This window comes from Marmota marmota, unplaced genomic scaffold (assembly GCF_001458135.2).
Source record: "Marmota marmota marmota unplaced genomic scaffold, marMar, whole genome shotgun sequence".
Lineage (NCBI taxonomy): Eukaryota > Metazoa > Chordata > Mammalia > Rodentia > Sciuridae > Marmota > Marmota marmota.
The window spans coordinates 22,821,561-22,842,052 of NW_025999998.1; positions in this window are offsets into that span (position 1 = coordinate 22,821,561).

A 20,492-nucleotide genomic window follows, 5' to 3' on the forward strand; every position below is an offset into this window, starting at 1 on the left:
CTCCCCTCCCCTCCTCTCTCTCTACCTCCTCCACTGTATAACCCTGAGGGTCTCCTTCTATTACCATGCAATTTCCCTTCTCTCTCCCTTTCCCTCCCACCTTTCGTCCCTGTTTAATGTTAATCTTCTTCTCCTGCTCTTCGTCCCTACTCTGTTCTTAGTTACTCTCCTTATATCAAAGAAGACATTTTGGCCTTGAACTTTGATCCTCCTCCTTTAGCCTTCTAAGTCACTGGGGTTACAGGTGTGTGCCATCACACACAGCTTATGTTAGATCTTATAACGCTGTTCAGTAACTACATTGACAAAAATTTTTATTTTTGCCTATATGGTGGTTCAATGGTGTGCAACTGGAGAAAAATATAATATGATGATGTTGCATTATAATTATGATTTGGAAATATTTCATGGTGATGGTGATGATAGTGATAATGACGATGATGATGATGATGATGATGATGATGATAATGGCTAACATTTATGGATGGTTAATATGTGCTAGTCCTTTCTTTCAGTGTTTTATAGGTGTTAAGTTATTGGTACTATTATTGTCCCCTTTTGCACATGGGAAAGCTGAGGTACAGAGGGATTAAATTGATTATCCAAGGTAAATGACTGAGCCAGGATTCAAAGCCAATATTTTTGGCTACTGGCACATACCCTTAACCTGGAAGAACATGTCCTTACCTGGAAGTAATCAAGTGGTTTAAAGTCCTTACCTCCCACATACAGAGGGTTCATTACACAGCAGTGCCTAAGCTGGAGGGGAGATGGTCACTGTGTTGTTCACTGCTGACTTCCTGCTCTCCTTCCCCCCAGTTTCTTCTCCTCCTTTCCAGTTCTGTACATGCCTGGGTGGGGACAAGGCAGAAGCCAAACTGCAAAGCACCCAATTCTGTATCTGAGAAGGAAGAGCAATATATATCAGGTTATTCTCAGGAAGCTCCTTATTCAGGGAAGGAGGAGGAAATAAATGAAAAAATAAAAATAAAAACAACAATAACAAAAACCCCACCGATTTGGTGTTTTGTTTCCATTTTTTGTTTATTTGGTTTTTTTACTGGGGATTGAACCCCAGGCCACTTTACCACCAAGCTACATCCTCACTCCTTTTATTTTTTTTATTTTGAGGAAGGATATTGCTACGTTGCTGAGGCTGGCCTTGATCTTGTGATCCTCCTGCCTTAGTCTCCCCCATCTCTGGAATTACAGGCGTGTACCACTGCTGCAGACTCAATTTTTTATCAATTGTTGGAGTGTTAGGCTTGTCTAATTAGAAGTAACATTTCCCTTCCACTTTTCACAAATTCCATTTCAAGAGGTTCTCAGCTCATGTGTTGGTATAATGCCAGATGTGAGCTGTGAAACAGGAGTTACTAGAGATGATTGTAGCTGTGAATTCTGGAGGAGGTAACTAATCATTTTTGCTACTGTTCACTGCAGATTGCCTTGGTTACGAATGGCATCCAAACAACTGTTCAACTTAGATGGTTGTAGCAGCGCCTCGTTGTGTACAGTGTGTTGCTGAAGTTCTGATTAATAGCCATTTTCTTTTGTCCCATTTCCCTGAGTTTACTTAAAACAAAACGGGTGTTACGAGAGACTCCCAGGGCACTTAGGTCAAGTGGACTGGTGCTGCAGTGAAACACAACACGACACAGCACCTGCAACCAAAAAAAGCAAACACAGCAGCAAATCCATCCTGCTTCACCTTTTTACCTTGCCAGGTTCCTCTTAGGACAACCCAGCAAGAGGATTTGCTTCTGTTCACACAATGGCTCAAGACAGAAATCTGTAGAACTGCAGATAGTGTCAGAAGTGAACTCGTGGGGAAAAAAGGAACCACAGAACCTTTTAGAGAATGTTACCAGAGTAGACTGATCCCAGGGACTTAGATCTCTGCAGCGGGGGACTCTGGAATAGGCAGACATACACTTTCTACATCTGTTCTGCCCATACCTGAGCATTGTACCAGGCTCGGGGAGGTGAGCTAACATGCTGTATTCAAGTGAGTTCTGTTGAGTTGGAGTGGATGGGGTAGTAACAGGTAGAATTAGGGATGCTTGCTTTCTTTGTTTTGAGGTAGTCTCCTCACAGTAATTATAATGGTAATAATAATGATAGTTAACATTTATGAAGTGTTTACTAGGGGTCAGGCCCTGTTTCCAAGCACTTGACAAGCAATATTTCCCTTAATTCTCATGACATTTTATATTTGTTTATTTTATTTTATTTTATTTTCAGTACTGAGGATTGAACCCAGAGGCATTCTACCACTGAACCATATCCCCAGCCCTTTTTATCTAGAGACAGGGTCTGGCTAAGTTGCTGAGACTAGCCTTGAACGGACCCTCCTGCTTCAGCCTTCAGAATTGATGAAGTGGGTATTCTCAATACTTCCAGTTTACAGAGAAGGAAGCTGAGGTTAAATAATTTTCCCAGGGTTATAAAAGTAGCATGTAGTAGGATTAGAACCCAGAGAGTCGGACTCCAGAGCCATTCACTATTTTACTGTCCCTCAAATTGGGTATTTTAGGAGCCAAATTTTCTGTGAGAGGTATATCTATGTAAAATCCTGAAGAAATGTTAAAATTCGGTTTGTACCATAACAAATATATATCTGTCAACAGAGGATATATTTGTATCAGTAAGTTGTATATATTTTCACTCTATACTGTGAGGCTAGTTTAAGCAGTCTTTTTCAGGGGGTACTTGGGATTAAACCCAGGGGCACTTAACCATTGATCCATAAATTCCGAGCCCTTTTTATTTGTATTTTTTTTATTTTGAGACAGGGTCTCGTTAAGTTGCTTAGGACCTCATCAAGTTGCTAAGGCTGGCCTTGAACTTGTGATCCTCTTGCCTTATCCTCCTGAGCTGCTAGATTATAGCCATGCACCACTGTGCCAGGATCATAATTAGTGAAATATTTTAAAACTTTTATTGAAGGTTAACATATGTACCAGAAAAGTACATATCATATGTGCTATGGTTTGAATCTTAAATATCCCCCAAAAGCTCATGTGTTGAAGGCTGGAATCCAATTGATGGCACTATTGAGAGGTGGTAGAAACTTAGGATGTGAGGCCTAGTTGAAGGAGTGGGTCACTGGGGACACTCTTGAAGGGGATATTAAAACCCTAACTCTTTCCTCTCTCTGTTTCCTGGTTGCTATAAGCAGCTTTGCTGTACCACATGCTTCCTACCATGATGTTCTGCCTTGCCACAGGCCCAAAAGAAATAAAACAAGTGAATATGAAATAAAACCTCTGAAACTGTGAACCAAAATAAACCTTTTCTCAGGTATTTAGTCACAGCAATAGAAGTTAACGCAATGTATATATTGCTTTCTGAATTGCCTTTATTTATTTGTTTGTTTATTTATTTATTTATTTATTGGTACTAGGAGTTGAACTCAGGGGCACTTGAACATTAAGCCACATCCCCAGCCCTATTTTGTATTTTATTTAGAAACAGGGTCTCACTGAGTTCCTTAGTGCCTCACTTTGTGTGTGGTGCTAGGGATCGAACCCAGGGTCTTGTGCATGCAAGACAAGCACTCTACCAATTGAGCTATATCCCCAGCCCACAGTACCTCAGTTTTTGCTGAGGGTAGCTTTGAACTCTTATCCTCCTTCCTCAGTCTCCTGAGCCACTGGGATTATAGGCATGTGCCATTGTGCCCAGTGCTTCCTGAATTTTTATGAACTGGAATATACTCATTTATCCATCTCCCAGCACAAGAATCAGAATATCACCAGCACCCAAGAAACTTCATCCAGTCTCTCCTTCCTTTGGGGATAACCTCTATCCTGACTTCTGAGACCACAGGTTACTTAGCAAAGGGAAGTTTTTAGCGTTGGAAAATTATCAAATTTCATGAAGAAGAAGCACTTTCCCTGAGTGTCTCTGTGAACGCTAATTGACCCAGGTACTCAGAAGCCCTAATAGCTAAAAGGTAAAGAGCCAATATCATATTAGAATATAAATCTCAAAAAATAGAAATAAAAGAGATTAATCACTGCATTCAGTCTTCTTGAGGTCACATCAAGGTGGTCAATCCACTGCCTTTATTGTAGAGCTCCAGAGCATATTTTTTAAAAAATAGGGAGAATGAGAAGAGATTGAGCAGGAGAGTAGCATGCACTTACCTAAGCGTATGTGTACACAAAGCAACAGGCAATTTTAAGGGGTTTTTGGTGGGGTTTTTGGTTATTGTTACCAGGGAGTGAATACACGGGCACATAGCCACTGAACCACATCCCAGCCCTTCTTTATATTTTATTTAGAGACAAGGTCTTGCTAAATTTCTTAGGGCCTAGCTAAGTTGCTAAGACTGTCTTTGAACTCGTGCTCCTCCTGCCTCAGCCTCCCTAGCCACTGATATTATAGGCATGCACCAGTGCTCCTGGTTTGTGATGGGGTTTTATATAAGGATAAAAACATGCAAAATGCCTTCTAAGGTTCAGGCATTAGATATATTGCTATAAACTGAAGACTTTGAACCTGCCTTCTAAGATCTCTCACAGGGAATTGGGGAGTGGGGTAATGACCCCATTATTACAGGTGGTCCTGCCCCCAGTACTCTTCAAATGGACCAGAAGTAGACATCTGACTCAAGGCAGTCTTGTTCCACGCTTTCCTCCAGGAACTTGTCACTGGAATGAAAGGGTGCCAGTTAGTGTGCTGGTCTCTTACACTAAGGGCATATGAACTCAACAGCTATGTTAGTGTGCCATTGGCAAGAAGCAGCCAGAGCACCAGATTGCAGAGAGGTAGAAGGAAGTAGATGTGCTAGGAGACCAGAGAAGACGAGAGAGAAAAAAATAGAGGAGGACAGGAGTCCAATGCTGGCTTGGCTTCTGCTCGTTTTCTTAGTTCCTGTTCAACCCATTATGAGACCGAGCTGTGCCTCTTTTCCTAGGGCTCCACTAGATGCTTCTAAACCTTTATACTATAACCATCACCACTATTCTGACAATGCTGGCTTGCAGGGCTTCTGTTATTTGCTGTTACAGCTACAGTGGCCGTGGAACATGTCACTCCAAAATTGAGTGGCATAAACAAGAATAACACTTATTTTATTACAAATCTGTCATCTGAGCAAGGCAGAGCATGGGCAGCTTGTTTCCATTTCAACTTGGGTTCAGCTGAGACACCTTGGAGGTGGGGGTGTGGAGGACTGATTGTCTGAATTTTCACTTATACACACCTGGTTTCTGCACTGGGGAGACTCTAGTAGTTGGTGGCTGAATAGAACAACTCTTTTCTTTTTGTGGTATTGGGGATCATACCCAGTGGTACTTTACCCCTGAGCTATCCCTAGCCCTTTTTATTTTTTATTTTTTTTTATTTTGAGATGGGGTCTTGCTCATTTATTAAAGCTGGTTTTGAACTTGCAGTTTTCCTGCCTTCTATCTCCTCCCAGGTGAACTAATGGAGTATCCAGTCATCAATGGCTATATTTCCTAATTCTACCTGTAATATTAAATGATAAATCATATTAAAAATAATAAATTTATGAATATAGGGGCAGCTTGAATAGTAGGTGTATGTATATTTATCTGTGTTAGTGTGTGTGTGTGTGTGTGTGTATGTGTGTATGTGTGTGCGTGCGACTAATGTATGTATATGTGGTATGGGAATTGAACCCAGGACACTGTACCACTAAGCTACATCCTCAGCTACTTTTATTATTTATTTTGAGACAGGATATCAACAAGTTGCCCATGCTGGCCTCAAACTTACCATCTCCTGCCTTAGCCTCCTAAATCACTGGGATTATATGCATGTACCACCAAGCCAAGCAGTAGGTATATTTTGGATTCTGTACATCTAATGATGTTCTGGTAAATGTTAAATAATTGGTTTTCCAAGGAAAGAAAGCCCCAATTTGAACTCATTCACCAAGTTCTGTGGTGTAAATATTTCTACCATGGTTAATTTTAGGCTACCCACTTAGCGTATAGAATGCAGAGTAGGAAGGAGATACACACTGCTCTGTGAGATTTATGAACCAGTCCTGCATACTACTGTACAATTTCTGGAAAGCTAGTTGGGTAATACCTGGATGAACCTTGTTACAATACTAGTAGAAACAGGGATAATACATTTTATTGGCAAGGTATATGGCAGTGACATTTAATGCCCATTGAATCTCCATCTACTCCCCCATAATTTTTATTGGCTAATAGACTAGGAACAGAGATGTAAATATTTAGAAGTCAGTATGCAACCTCCTCCAGTACTGCCTTCCTTGCTGCTGCAGTTAAGGAGGTCATGTGTTTCTCATGGGGCAGATACAAAATGTTGGAGCCTGTATCAAAATGGTTCCATGAATGTCTGTGTGGAATCCAATTCTCATTCACCCACACTGAATGTGCACTATGCTTTGGTTATCTATTGCTACCTATGATATGCCATCTATCTTAGTCCATTTTCTGTTGTTACAACAAAACACCTGAAGCTGGATTCTTTGTAAAGAAGAGGTTTGCTTAGCTCATATTTGTCAAGGTTGCAGATCATGGTGCTGATATCTGTTCAACTCTGGTGAGAGTCTCACGAAAAATAGCATCACAATGTGGCAAGGTGTAAATGGTGCATACACATGAGGGAGAGGGATTCAGGGGAGGTTATAACTTCCCTTCCAAGCTCCTTTATAACAACCTATTTTATATAATAAGGAACCAACTGGGGTTCCTTGAGAACTACATTAATACCTTCAAGGGCAGTGTTTCCAATGACCTGATGCTCTTTGTTCCATCTCAAGGTTAAAGATTAAACCACCTCAACTCCACCCCACTGTGAACCACAAAGTTTCAACACAGGAATCTTTGGGGGATATGCACATCCTATATCCAAACCAAAACATGGTCCCAAACAAATAGTTTAAAACAACAATTCACTGTTATCTCTACAATTCTGTGAGTCAGCTAGGCTCAGCTAGGAAGTTTTGCTGCTCTTAGGGTCTCTTGTGTGGCTGTAGTCAGATGGTGGCTGGGTCTGCAGTCCTCAGGGATCTTGACTTGGCTTGAACTAAAGATGGCTTCTTTATTTATGTCTGGAACCTTACTTATGCTTTTCAACGTAGAGTTTCATTCTCCAGGCATCTCTGCATGGCCTCTCTTTCCAATAAGGATGGTTGGACCTCTTATATCATGAAAATGCCAAGATTTCCTAAGCTTAAGCTGGGAACTATCACAAGTGTGACTTTGACCACATTTTCTTGGTTAAAGTGAGTCATGAGATCAGAGACAGAGTGGGAGGTAACTATAAAGGAAGGATTACCAGGAGGTAAGCTAATCAGGGTGCTTGGAGCTGACGGCCACATGCCACAGGTAAGAAATAAAGCATTGTTATGTTAAGTCACTTAGATTTCAGGGTTAATTTGTTCTCTTGGCAAAAAAACCTAGCATAATCTGACTAATCCAGAAATTATTAGTACAATTCTGTATGTATTAGTGAAGATAAGCTAAGTTGTCCTGAGAAAAACAAATCCCCAGATCTCAGTGGCTTAGCATGTGGTCTCCTGGGGGTGTCTGATGACTGTTCAGGACTGCCGCCTGTCAGTGGTGCCTGGGATCCAGGCTGCTTACATTTTGTTAGTACGCCATTCAGAAGAGGTGGCTTCCACCTTAGAGGAGGAGGAGGAAGGAAAACATGGACCTTCTGCACAACTATAGGCAGGCTGGAGAATTGGGGGAAGCATGGGGTCATTTGATGATTAGTAAATGTCCCTGCACTAAAGTTATGTGGCATTCTTGGCCTGTGTTAGGGTTCAGATCTTAAACCAAAGTTGCATGTGCTATAGACATAATCACCAGCCTGTGACACTATTGGGACGTGGTGGAACATTCACTGTGTGGGACCAGTAGAAGGAAGTTAGGTCACTGGGGAGTGTGCCCTTAAAGGGGATATGGGGACCATGGCTCCTTCCCCTGTCTCTCTTTTTTTCTGGCTGCTACGATGTAGAGCACTCCCTGCCCTGATGTTCTGTTTTGCCACAAGTCCAAGTGACCATGGACTGAGACCTCTCAAAATCAATCTCTCCCCCTTTCTCATGTGTTTCACAGCAATGGAAAGCTAACCCAGACTCTCTATTTTCTCCCTTCTCTGTACCTCATCCCCTCTAAAAGAAATATAAAAGAAAGAGAAATAGAGAGGAAGGAAAGGAGAGAGGGAAGAAGAAAGATTGAAGGAAGATGGAGGGAAGGAATGAAGCAGGAAAGAAGGAGAACAGAAATAAGACCATAAAGAATTTATAAGATATAAAATATGACTACTAAAACTATTAACAAAAATTAATAAGTACTAAGTACTATTAAACAGAAACCATTAACAAAAAACTATACTAGGAGAGGCTTTCACCATCTGAAATCTTTTTTTTTTTCTTTATAATCAGCAGTGATAAGGAAACTAAACCGGATTGAGTGATATCACACTGGTGGTGCGAAGGCAAACAAGGGGGAAAGAAGTGATTGAAGAGCACTCCAGAAAGCTGGGTACATTCACATCAGTGGGGCCTGATTACATGCATCCCAGGATATCTAAGGAATTGGCAGATGTAATTGCAAGACCCTCAGCTTTATTTTAGACATGGAAGGTGGGATAGGAGGTCTTAACAAGCAGAATTGACAGATTGAGTACCTGGTTTTTTAAAACAGAGAAAGGGACACCCGTGGTAATTATATATTACTCAGCTTATCTTGGATACCTGGGAAGATACAAGAACAAATCATCAAACTATCAATTTGCAACCAACCAGAAGAATACAAGGTACTGGGTAGTAATCAATGTGATTTTTTTGAAGTGCAAAATTATGCCAGACCAACTTAATTTTATCTGTGATGGAGTGATGAGCCTGGCAGTAGAAGAGAAAGCAACATCTACAATTGGACTCCAGTAAGGGGTGTGTGTGTGTGTTGGGGTGGGGCGGGGGGGTTAGATTCTATCCCTTGGCATGTTTCAGTATCAATTGTCTGAGAGGATGCTACCTAGAACAACAATTGGGTAGTCATGAATCTGGGTGAGGTACTCAAAATGGTAGAAACAAAGATTCTGCTCCCAGTTAATAGTAATAATTACTACAATTTTAATTAATGGATGTGACTAAAGAAGTATTACCAACAGAGCGGAGGGGACTGAGGGGGAGGGGAGGGGAGAGGACAAGGGGAAATACTAGGGATCAAAATCTACTAAACTATGCTATGTTTCTGTATGTAGACACCACAGTGAACCGTGTGTGTGTGTGTGTGTGTGTGTGTTTATAATGCACTAATTAAAATAATAAAAATTAAAATAATAATAGAAGGGAGATCAGTAAAGTTCATCAATCTAATCGGTGGGAGGAAGGAGGAGAGAGAAAGGGGAGGTACTGGGTAATGATATATATAATATATAATGTGCATGCACAAATATGACATAATGAATCCCACTATAATTTAATTATAATTCACAAAAAAAGATGACAATACTGATGAAGATGTTGAAGGGGAAATACCATTTTCTCCCATTTACGGAGAACATGAAAGAAAATAGGAGACAATAAAAGCTAATCATCTAAGAGATCCAACAGCTAAATAATAGGAGATTCAGAAATGGAGATCAGATAGAAAGGTGTAAGGGACATTATTAGAGAATCATTTAAGAAAAATTCCCAGAAAAGGACACACATACTTACCTCCAGAGAGCCCCCTATGTGCCAGTCATGATAAATGGGGACAATAACATGAACACAACTTTTAGAACTCTAAAAATAAACCCAAGTCAGCCCAGTATCACAAGCCTCTAATTTCAGCTATTCCAGAGGCTGAGGGACAAATTTGAGGCCACTCTGGGCAACTTAGTTGAGACCCTGTCTCAAAATAATAAATAAAAGGAATTGGGGTTATAGCTCAGTAGTAAAGGATCCCTGGATTTAATCCCCAGTACCACAATCATTCAATCATTTCCTAAAAGCTTCCTGAAAGAAAAATTAGTCCACCCATAAAAGAATGTTAAATTAAGAATCCACGTTCTCCTTAATATCTCTGGTTGCTACAATATAATAAAGTGGTCCTTGCAGTTCTAGGAGAAATTGAATTTGAAACAAATTTGCATATCCAACCCACTTAACAACCAAATGTGAGGGTAGAGTGCAGGCATCTCACACAAACCAGAACTTCGGAAAAAAACTTACTTCCTAGAATCCCTTTATGTTATTTGAATATGTGCTGCAACAGAATAAATTAATTCAAGAAAAAAGATAGCAAAGAGCCGGTCATAGTGGAGCACACCTGTAATCCCAGCAGCTCAGGAGGCTGAGGCAGGAGGATCACAAGTTCAAAGCCAGCCTCAGCAAAAGTAAGGCACTAAGCAACTCAGTGAGACCTTGTCTCTAAATAAAATACAAAATAGGGCTGGTGATGTTACTCAGTAGTTGAGTGTCCCTGAGTTCAATCCTCGGTACCCCCTCCCCACAAAAAAGCAGCAAGGGAGCTTCCTAAAACAGGAAAGGAGTATAAGAAGATCATCCTTGTAGGAGTAGGAGGATAAAGAGCTCCAAAGAGAAAATCTCTGGGACAAAAGAGATCTCCATGCAGTCTGTAGTGTGATTAAGTGAACAACAACAGCAACAATGAAAACTTTTTAGCATAAGATAAAGCACATATTTAGTCAATACAAAGGGCATTTAACAGGTTTGGGGTATAGCTCAATGGTAGAGTGCTTGTATAACATGTGGAAGGCCCTGGATTCAGTTTGAGCACTACCAAAAAAAAAAAAAAAAAAACAAACAAAACAATTAAGAATTCCAGGAAAAACAAAAAGCTAACTGAGGAGAATGTTTTGATCCAAATTTGAAAAAAAAAATAAATACCATGTTATATGATTTTCAGTAATTTACAGATTATAAGAAAAAGATGAGTATGTGATGATATTATTTTTCTTTGCATAGATAAGGGGTATGATACTGCCCTCAGAGAAAAAGAAATTACATTTCTAACATACTACCTCACTGGGATGTGCACAGTATTGATGTAGTCTTAATAAGTTAAGTACTCTGGTTGGGTTTTTCTCTTTTTACTAGTCACCATGTTGTACATTAGATGTACAGAATTTATTCATCTTATAACTGAATGTTTTGTGTCTTTTGACCAACATCTGTTACAATCAACCTCAGATCAAAACAAAGCAGATCTTGGTTATTTTTTTTTAAAGAGGCAAGTATTAATCTTCAGAATATAAAAATGGAGTACCTGACAAAAATCAAGAAGTAAAAAGTTAAAAAATATATATATGCACACACGCACACATACACACACACACACACACAGAAGGGAGTTGGACATTGTGGCGAAAACCTCAGCTACATGGGAGGCTGAGTCAGGAGGATCACAAGTTAGAGGCCAGTCAGCAAGTTAAGTAGACCCTGTCTCACAATTAAAATTAAAAAAAAAAAAAGTTTATTTAAAGGGCTTGGAGTATAGCTAAGTGTTAAAGCCTTTTCCTAGCATGAGCAGGTTAGAGGTCCTGGGTTCAATCCCAAGTACCACAAGAAAATATGCACAATGAAAAAGAAATAGTATCACTGATTCCTGCAACTTGTCTAATCAGAAGTCAAGACACTGATTCCAGCTCTGAAATGAGAAATTGAGTATGACCTGCTATTTAAATTTATAAGGATAACCAAAACAAAACTTGAAAATAATGATGTAACTGCTCAATACTGGGAGGAATAAGATAATATAAATAAGCTAAATTCTTATCTTTTATACCTAGAGGTCATTACACAACCAAGATATTAGAAAGAGGAATGACTTTCCAAACATCTTATATATTCAAAGCATGCACAATCATGAACACTTCTTCATAGGCATCCCTGTGCGATTGTGGAGGTGTGATACCAGAACACAGGTGTAAACAGTCTCTGTAGCATGAGGATACATTATGGGGCTGATGATCTTGCAGTCATCCCATTTTCCATGCTCAGTTAGAGCAATATATTTACAAACTTAGAGTTATGCCTACTTGAATGCTCTTTTAAATTTTCTCAGAATTATCTCTAATACTTCAGAGTACTCTATCCAAAATTAATGGCATGGTACATGGTCATACATTATAAAAGTGTTTTATTATATCTAACTTCTGTTCCAAAAGAATATATTCTAAGGGTTGGGTTTTTGCTTCCACTGCATGAGAGTTTGGATGACCTTGTTATAGGATGAAAGCTATTTTCAAGATTATAACTGTAAAAATTAAAATCTCAACATAAAATTCACTTGAATCACTTCTAGATTTAAATTTAAGTAACATTTGAGTGACATCAAGTAAAACCCTGCTATATCTCCATAAGTGGGCTCCCAAAACTCCAAACTCCTAATGTGTGAGGCCAATTTAGTAAAAAGTTAATCAAATGACCAAGGTGATTCCGCTGCGTGAGTACAGGAGTCAATCACCAAATTTATCATGTTCAAAGTCTCGTTTTCAAGCAGCATGCAATTCCAAGTAGTTCTTTTTTTTTTTTTTTTTTTTTTTTAGAGAGAGAGAGAGAGAATTTTAATATTTATTTTTTAATTATCGACGGACACAACATCTTTGTTTGTATGTGGTGCTGAGGATCGAACCCGGGCCGCACGCACGCTAGGCGAGCGCGCTACCGCTTGAGCCACATCCCCAGCCCCCAAGTAGTTCTAATGTACGTGATTTTTTGTTTTTGTTTGTTTCATTGTTATTGTTGTTTTAAGATTCTAGGGATTGAACCCAGGGTCTCACACATGCTAGGCAAGTGCTCTATCACTGAGCTATATTCCCAGGCTCCCAATTTTCTTTTGGTTATCAGCTGAAGTGACATGACACATAGCCACACAGATAGATGCAACTGCCATTCACACTGCCTGCTAACTTCAAAATTATGCAATTCTTGATACTCTTGGCAGGAGTTAAACCATTTTAAATTTTGCACAAAATAGGAACTTTTAAAAATAGGCTAATTACTCTATTTCAAATATTCATTATTCTAATGTATCTAAAATATGAGCATATTTTAAAAAAGCAATATTTATTAAAAATTTTTGTTGGATGGGAAATTTCTTTACAACCAGAAGACCTAAGAGCAGAAATGTTTAAGAGAGTCTTCTTAGGAATCTGGGCATGGTGGCTTACACCTGTAATCCCAACTACTCTGGAGACTGAGGCAAGAGGATCCCACTTTAGAGACTATCTCAAATTAAAATTCTAAAAAGGACTGCGGAATGTAGCCCAGTGGTAGAATGCTTATCTGGCATGTTTGAGATCCTGGCTTCAATTCCAGAGTTGAGATCAGAGGTAGAAATGAGTCATAACAAATTTCTCTGCCATTCCCTGTATAGCATTTAATTTATTACAAGTAATTTTATTACTGAACTACAATAAGCATTGTTTATCATATCATAGACGATATGCCTCTCTTACCATTTCTATTCTGGTCCATGCAACATTTGCAAAAAAAAGGCAGATTTTAAGGTTCCAAACACAATCCTCTTGAACTTGATCCCTTTCGCTGGGGCCCAGGAACCTGAATTGGGACCACTGGTTTAAGTATGGATCTTGCCAAAGGCTAGTTTCTATAGTCTCTTCATCCATATTTCAGGATTAAGCTTCTCGTGTGACTGCCACACACTGTGTTGCCTTCTGTGGTATTTACCATATCCCTTCATCCCTCCTTAAAATTTCTTTATCATTAATATAAAAAAATGACTTAGGAAAATATTTGTTCTTGAGGAGCTAAGAAGATAACAGGATAAGTAAATGCCTGCCTCCCTCTCTTTCCTCCTATCCCCCGACCCCATATGGTCCTACAGTTCTTTTCAAGATTACTTAAAGTATGCCACTTCTTAAACATATAATAGCTAAGAAAACCTGTTAAATTTTAAAATTCTTAACAGTGACTGGTTTCTTCATTATACAGGGAGAAGCATTTTGAGAATGTCTTTGTATCTTGTTTTGGTGGGGATCATTTTTTCTCATTGCTGTGACTGCAGGAATATTGATCTCAGCGTTACTCTGACCATTAATGAAATATGATGGCAATAAGCAAAGACACGCACCTCTAGCCTCCTGAGAGCTTAATCTTCTGTTACAACGTTTGCATTTGTAAGTCAGCACCTGTGTAATCTATATCCTAACTATTTGTTATTCTCCTTTAATTACATATCGGTAGTGGTCCATTTGCAGGCTGAGAGCAACCAACTGAAGAGTCAAAGAGATTATTAAAATATTGACTTTAAATTAAAAGACCAAAAAGAAAACAAGACTGAGTTTGTTCCTACCTGTTCCAGTACCCGTTCAGGGACAGTTATTCCCTTTCGTATCAAGAAAAGTTTTCAAGAATTGTACAAGAAGCCCCCATACACCCCTTACATTCATAATTATTTATATCTTGTCCAGTTTCTCTCTATAGGTATCCATAGTACAAGTTTATAATTTTTTTAAGGTATTGGGGATTGAACACAGGGGTGATTTTGCACTGAGCAACATCTCCAGCCCTTTTAATTAATTAATTTATTTATTTATTTTATTTTGGAGACAGGGTCTTGTTTAATTGCTGAGGCTGGCCTCTAACTTCCAATTCTCCTGTCTCAGCTTTCCATTAACTGGGATTGCAGGCATGTGCCACTATGTATAGTCCAAATTTAAGTTCAGATTTTCTCAAATGTCCCAATAATTAATTACTACTTTTCCTGCAGTTCAGGTTCTAATGCAGATGAATACATTATATTGAGTTGCCATGTCTCCTTTTATCTGCAAAAATTTCTCAATATATATATTTTTAATTTGACAGTTTTTAATGTCATTGGGCTATTTTTTCTGTAGACCAGTGATTTTTTTTCTTCCTCTTCTCTTTTTTTCAGAAGGTCCTTCATTCCAGGTTTGATTGAGGTTTAAACTTATGTATTTGGGGCATGCCTTCTAAACTTATTAGTTGATGTTTTACTGTAAGAAGAGCTTTCCCTTCTCTATCCATTTACTTATTTAAGAAAGAGTAATATTTATTTAAGAACTTATTGAGTTATAGCTATTTCTCTCACTTTTTCTCCCACATTTTTTAGTAGTGCATTACAATTACATATAATAATGGGATTCATTGTTCCATATTTGTACAGCATTACTCTCATTTTTAATTTTCCCTCAAATTTTCCCAGATTTGGCCAGTGGGTGGCCCCTCCAACCTGGCTTGTCTTTTTGATATGTTTTCAGGATTGTATGAAGCATCACCTTTGTGTACAACAGTATTTTCTCTGCTCCATCCCTGGAATTAGTCCTTTCTTCAGTGAGCTCCTGGTAAACTTTGTTAAGAAAGTTTAAGGGTCTGGCTTAGTGGTGGAATGCTTGCTTAATTATGCACAAGTCCCTAGGTTCAATTCTGACACTTTGTGCATGTGTGTGCATGTGCACACACACACACAAAGTGAAATTAACTTCTTTACCTGCACCTTTTTTCCTTTTCACCTTTTCATAATCTGTCTTGTGAGGCCCTAGTGTGATCACAATTTTTTGTGTCTCTAGTTAGTGAGGACATTCTTTTTTTTTACTATACCTTTATTTTATTTATTTATTTTTATATGGTGCTGAGGATCGAACCCAGGGCCTCACACAGTCCAGGTGAGTGTTCTAGCACTGAGTGCACAACCCCAGACCTAGTAAGGACATTCTGACACAGGTTGATTATCCCTTATCCAATTTGCTTGGCACTAGAAGTATTTCACATTTCAGATTGTTTTTATTTTAGGTTTTGGAATATTGGCATATACATAATGAGATATCTTGGGGATGAGACTCAAGTGTAAACATAAAATTCATTTATGTTTCATATGCACCTTATTATACACATAGCCTGAAGATATATATATATATTTTTTCTTTTTTCTGATACTGAAAATTGAACCCAGGGGTACTCTAACACTGGGCTACACCCCTGGTGCTGTTTATTTATTTATTTATTTTGAGATGGATCTCTTAAAATTGCTAGACTGGCCTTTAACTTGCCATCCTCCTGCCTTAGTTTCTCAGGTTGCTGGTATTATAAGTGTGTGTCACCATACTTGGTCTAATTTTTTTTTCCAGTATTGGAGGTTGAACCCAGAACTTCATGCATGGTAGGCAGGCATTCTACCACTGAGCTATATCCCTAGCCCCTAGAAGACAATTTTGTACAATATTTTTAGTGTTCCTTTGTTTTGACTACAACTTGTCACATGAGGTGAGGTTTGGAATTTTCCACTGTGGCATCATGTGGCTACTCAAGAAGTTTTGGAGTTTAGAGCATTTTGGATTTCTGACTTTTGGATTAGGGATGCCCAATCTATATAATTATTTACCTTAAAACTGTTTCGGAATGATTGCATTACCTTTCTTAAAGATGTTTGCATTTTAAAAGAGGAAGCCAATTAGAAAACAATGCTCAACATATAAAAATTAATCCCACACTGTAAAGGACTTCATGCAAAGGAGACTTAGATCACAGAGTCAAATACCCCAGTCAAACATCTCCAGCCCCCTGCCTCAAGAGCCCTGGCAGTTTGCATAACTGAAGAAGAGCCATTGGTGTCAGACACCAGGGAGTGGTCCAGACTGGGCTAAACAGGAGGGTGCAGGCCCACTTCATACCTGGCATTCAAATAAAAAACAAAGTTGAACATCCAGCAGATCAAGCAGAACTTTTTTGTAATTTTTATTTACTAGAGGGTCTCCTGTTAATGACTTTTGTGTTAGTGTTTTATTTCAGAAAATATGAAACATACAAAAAAGCTGAAAGAATAGTGCCATGAACATATGTATTTTCCAAATTCACCAATTTATTAACAATTTTGTTCTCTCTCTCTCTCTCTCTCTCTCTACACACACACACACACACACACACATTTTTCTGAACCATTTGAAAGTTACAGACATCATGCTTTATTCCAGATAATTTAACATACATTTTTAAAGAAATCAGTACATTCTCATAGGTAGCCATAATATCATTATCACACCTATCTTAGGTGACTCAAAAATATTAGCAACAATCCCATAGAGCTATATGGCATCTCTTATATATTTAGATTTCCTCAATTATTATAAGAATAATTTGTATTTTCCCAGGGATTGAACCCAGGGCTTTGTACATGCTAAGCAAGTTCTCTACCACTGAGATACATCCCCAGCCCCTGACATTGAGTTTTGAAGAATCCAGGTTAATTGTCCTATACATTATCCAATATTTTGTGTTTGTCTGATTGTTTCCCTATAGTATCATTTAACATGTTTCTGTCTTACCTGTTTTTACTGTATCAAAAGTAAAGTCTTTGATTAGATTAATGTTAGATATTTTTGGCAAAAATGCTTTATAGATGGAGTTGTACTATTATGAGTTTTTTACAAAGATCACTTGTTACTTGTGTATAAGAAATAAACTTGTATTTATATTATATAACACATTATTGAGATACAGTGGGGAAAAAAAAAACTAGCAACAGAAAAAGCATGAGTTTTGCCAGCAGATTTGAATGCCTGGTCTGTACTCACTAGCAGTGTGACCAAATAAATTAACCCCAGTAGATTAATTTCTCACAAAAGATCAGAGAAGACAGAGTCACCCCTGGGAACCTTCATGAAATGCACATGTGTGCCCCTCTACTCTATATCCTGGCACTTTTTTACAATTGGGACTTTTTCCTGGTACTTCTCATGCTGGTTCCCTCCCCCTGCACCCCAGAATTAAATGCTAACAATTCTCCAAGTGTCCTCATCCAAGAAACTTGGAAAATCTCTACCTTGGAGGGTTACGAGAATTGAAGATTAGTATATGTGTAAAGTACACATAATAAATGTGTAAAGTACATAGCAGGGAGTCTGTCATGTAATAACATGCTCAATATACCATCACTGTTATTTTCAGTACCAAGATATTTGATTTAAAAGAAAAGATGGAACTTGAAATAGGACAAGGAAGTGGTATTGTATGAAGAGAAGACTATTCAGTTTCTAAGTTGGTTACTTCAAAAGCCTTCCAAGAGTGTTTGTGCTTATGCTGCGACCTCAATAAGTGTTCATCTGGGACAATGCTATGACACTATAATCATTTACACTTATGCAGCCCTTTACAGTTTACGAAGCACATTCACAATTCATTATCATGTTTGATATGCACCATCTTTCACAGAGATCAGATGTTCTTAATGCTAACCCAAGGACACAGAGTAATAGGTGGGGGAGCTCAAATTGGGAGTTCTGATGGGAGAACAGACTTCTTTTTGCTGAAAATGTGCAGCTTGGAACAGACACCAAATGTCTCCTCTCTAAATTCCTAACCTAGGGACACTTTCCTTATGGTGTAGGTTACTGAGAGGGTTAGTTAATGCTCTTTGAGTCTGTTTCAGTTACAGCCCCTCATCTGTCATGTTTTATCTGCTTTGGTGACGTTTCCTATTCTGTTGTGTGTTGTCAATCAGAAGGCTTTATTTAGTTAGTTCTTTTTCTCTTTGCTAACAGAAAAGGACTGGTTAATAATCCCGAATTAACACTGTCACATGCAGCTATAGTTTGGATCAGGAATTTCCTCAGAGACCCATGTGTTGAGGGCTTGGTCGTTAGCCTTTGTAACTATCAGGAGGTGAGGGAACTTTTATTCGGTGGGGCCTAGTGGAAGGAAGTTAGGTCTTTGGGGGGTGTGCCCTTGAAAGGCAAATGGGACCTGGCCCCTTCTTCTCTCTGCTTCTGGCTGCCATGAGGTTGACAGGCCTCCCTGTTACACCCTTCTGCCATGATGTGATACTACAGGCCCAAAGCAACAGGGCCAAGCAACCTTGGACTGAAACTTCTGAAACCCCAGGTTTCAAAATAAACCTTTCTTCCCTTCAGGTTGATTTAGCTCAGGTTTTTGTCATAGCAGTAGAAAGCTGACTAGCACACATGCATACTAAAAATGGATTTAGACCTCTTCATTGGATTAACTTCCTTGCTCAAATTGTGTAGCATTTAATTCAGCAAATTAATGAATCAGTGAGTGTGTCTGGGGTTGTGGCTTAGTGGTTGAGTGCTTACCTAGCACATGTGGGGCACTGGGCTCGATCCTGAGCACCACATAAAAATAAGTAAATAAAATAAAGGTATTGTGTTCATCTACAACTAAAAATATTATTTAAAAAATCAGTGAAAGAATTGGTTTTTGAAGGGGTTAGGATTGAATCAAAGTTGACCTTGATAATTTTTGCCTGGTTATGTCCAGCTCTTTCTTTGAATAAGAAAATTACTGTTATTTTATATTAAAAAAAACTGATTATTTTGGTTTAGTAAACTATTAGTGTAGCACAAAACATCTTAAAGGGCCAAGTGTGGTAGTGCACACCTGTAATGCCAGCAACTCCGAATTTAATCCTTAGTACCACCAAAAAAACTAAAGAATTTACAGAGTATAACTTAGTCTTTATTACCCAGTTCTGGAAAATTTCCAAATTCTTCTATTATTTATCCTTTGTACATATGATATTTAGAACTGTATTGCTTACCTTCCAAATAGTTTTGAATTCTAGTTATCATTTTTGCTAATGGTATCTATACGTCTATTAATCATGATATGTTAGCATAACTCTATGATGTCAAGAGAACAGATTCATCTCTGAGCCTGGTAGAAGTTGCTGACATTTACTTTGCTGTCCAGTGGATGTTACTTTTGTAAATGTTCCAAGTACACTTAAAAAGTTTTTCTGTAGATGCTGGTGGGAGAGTTCCTTTTGACAGTGGTGCCAAGTTTATGAACCTTGTTCAAATCTTCTATATTTATACTGATTAGCTTATTTTTTCTTAGTTTGAGAGTTTGCATGTTCCATCATGTGCTGAAAAAGGCATGTTAAAATCTCTCACTAGCCTGGTGTGATAGTGCATGCCTGTAATCCCAATGGCTCTAGGAGGATGGCAAGTTCAAAGCCAGCCTCAGCTATTTACCAAGGACCTGTCTCAAAATAAAAAAAATAGAAAGGACTGGGGATATGGTTCAGTGGTTAAGTGTTCCTGTGTTCAATCCCTGGTACAAAGAAAAAAAAAAAAAAAGAAAAATCTCTCACTAAAAAGTATGACTTGGCTGGGTGTGGTAGTACAGGCCTGAAATCCCAGCAACTCAGGATGCTGAGACAGGAGGATCACAAGTTCACAGTCTGGACAATTTAAGGAGACCCTCTCTCAAAAAATAAAAGGGCTTAGAATATAGCTCAGTGGTAGAGTACCCAGTAATCCCCCCCCCCAAAAAAAGATGCTTTTACATGCTTTACAAAACATATATTTATTTATTATAATTATAATTTTAATGGCTACATAATATGCCATTAAGCAAATATACCATAATTTTTAAATCATCTTCTGTTAAACTTTTAGGTTATTTTTTTCTTTTTGTGGTATTGGAAATTGAAGTTAGGGTCTTGTGCATGCTAGGTAAGTGCTCTATCTACTGTGCTACTCCTTACCACTCCCCCACCCCCGCCACTTTTTTTTTTTTTTTT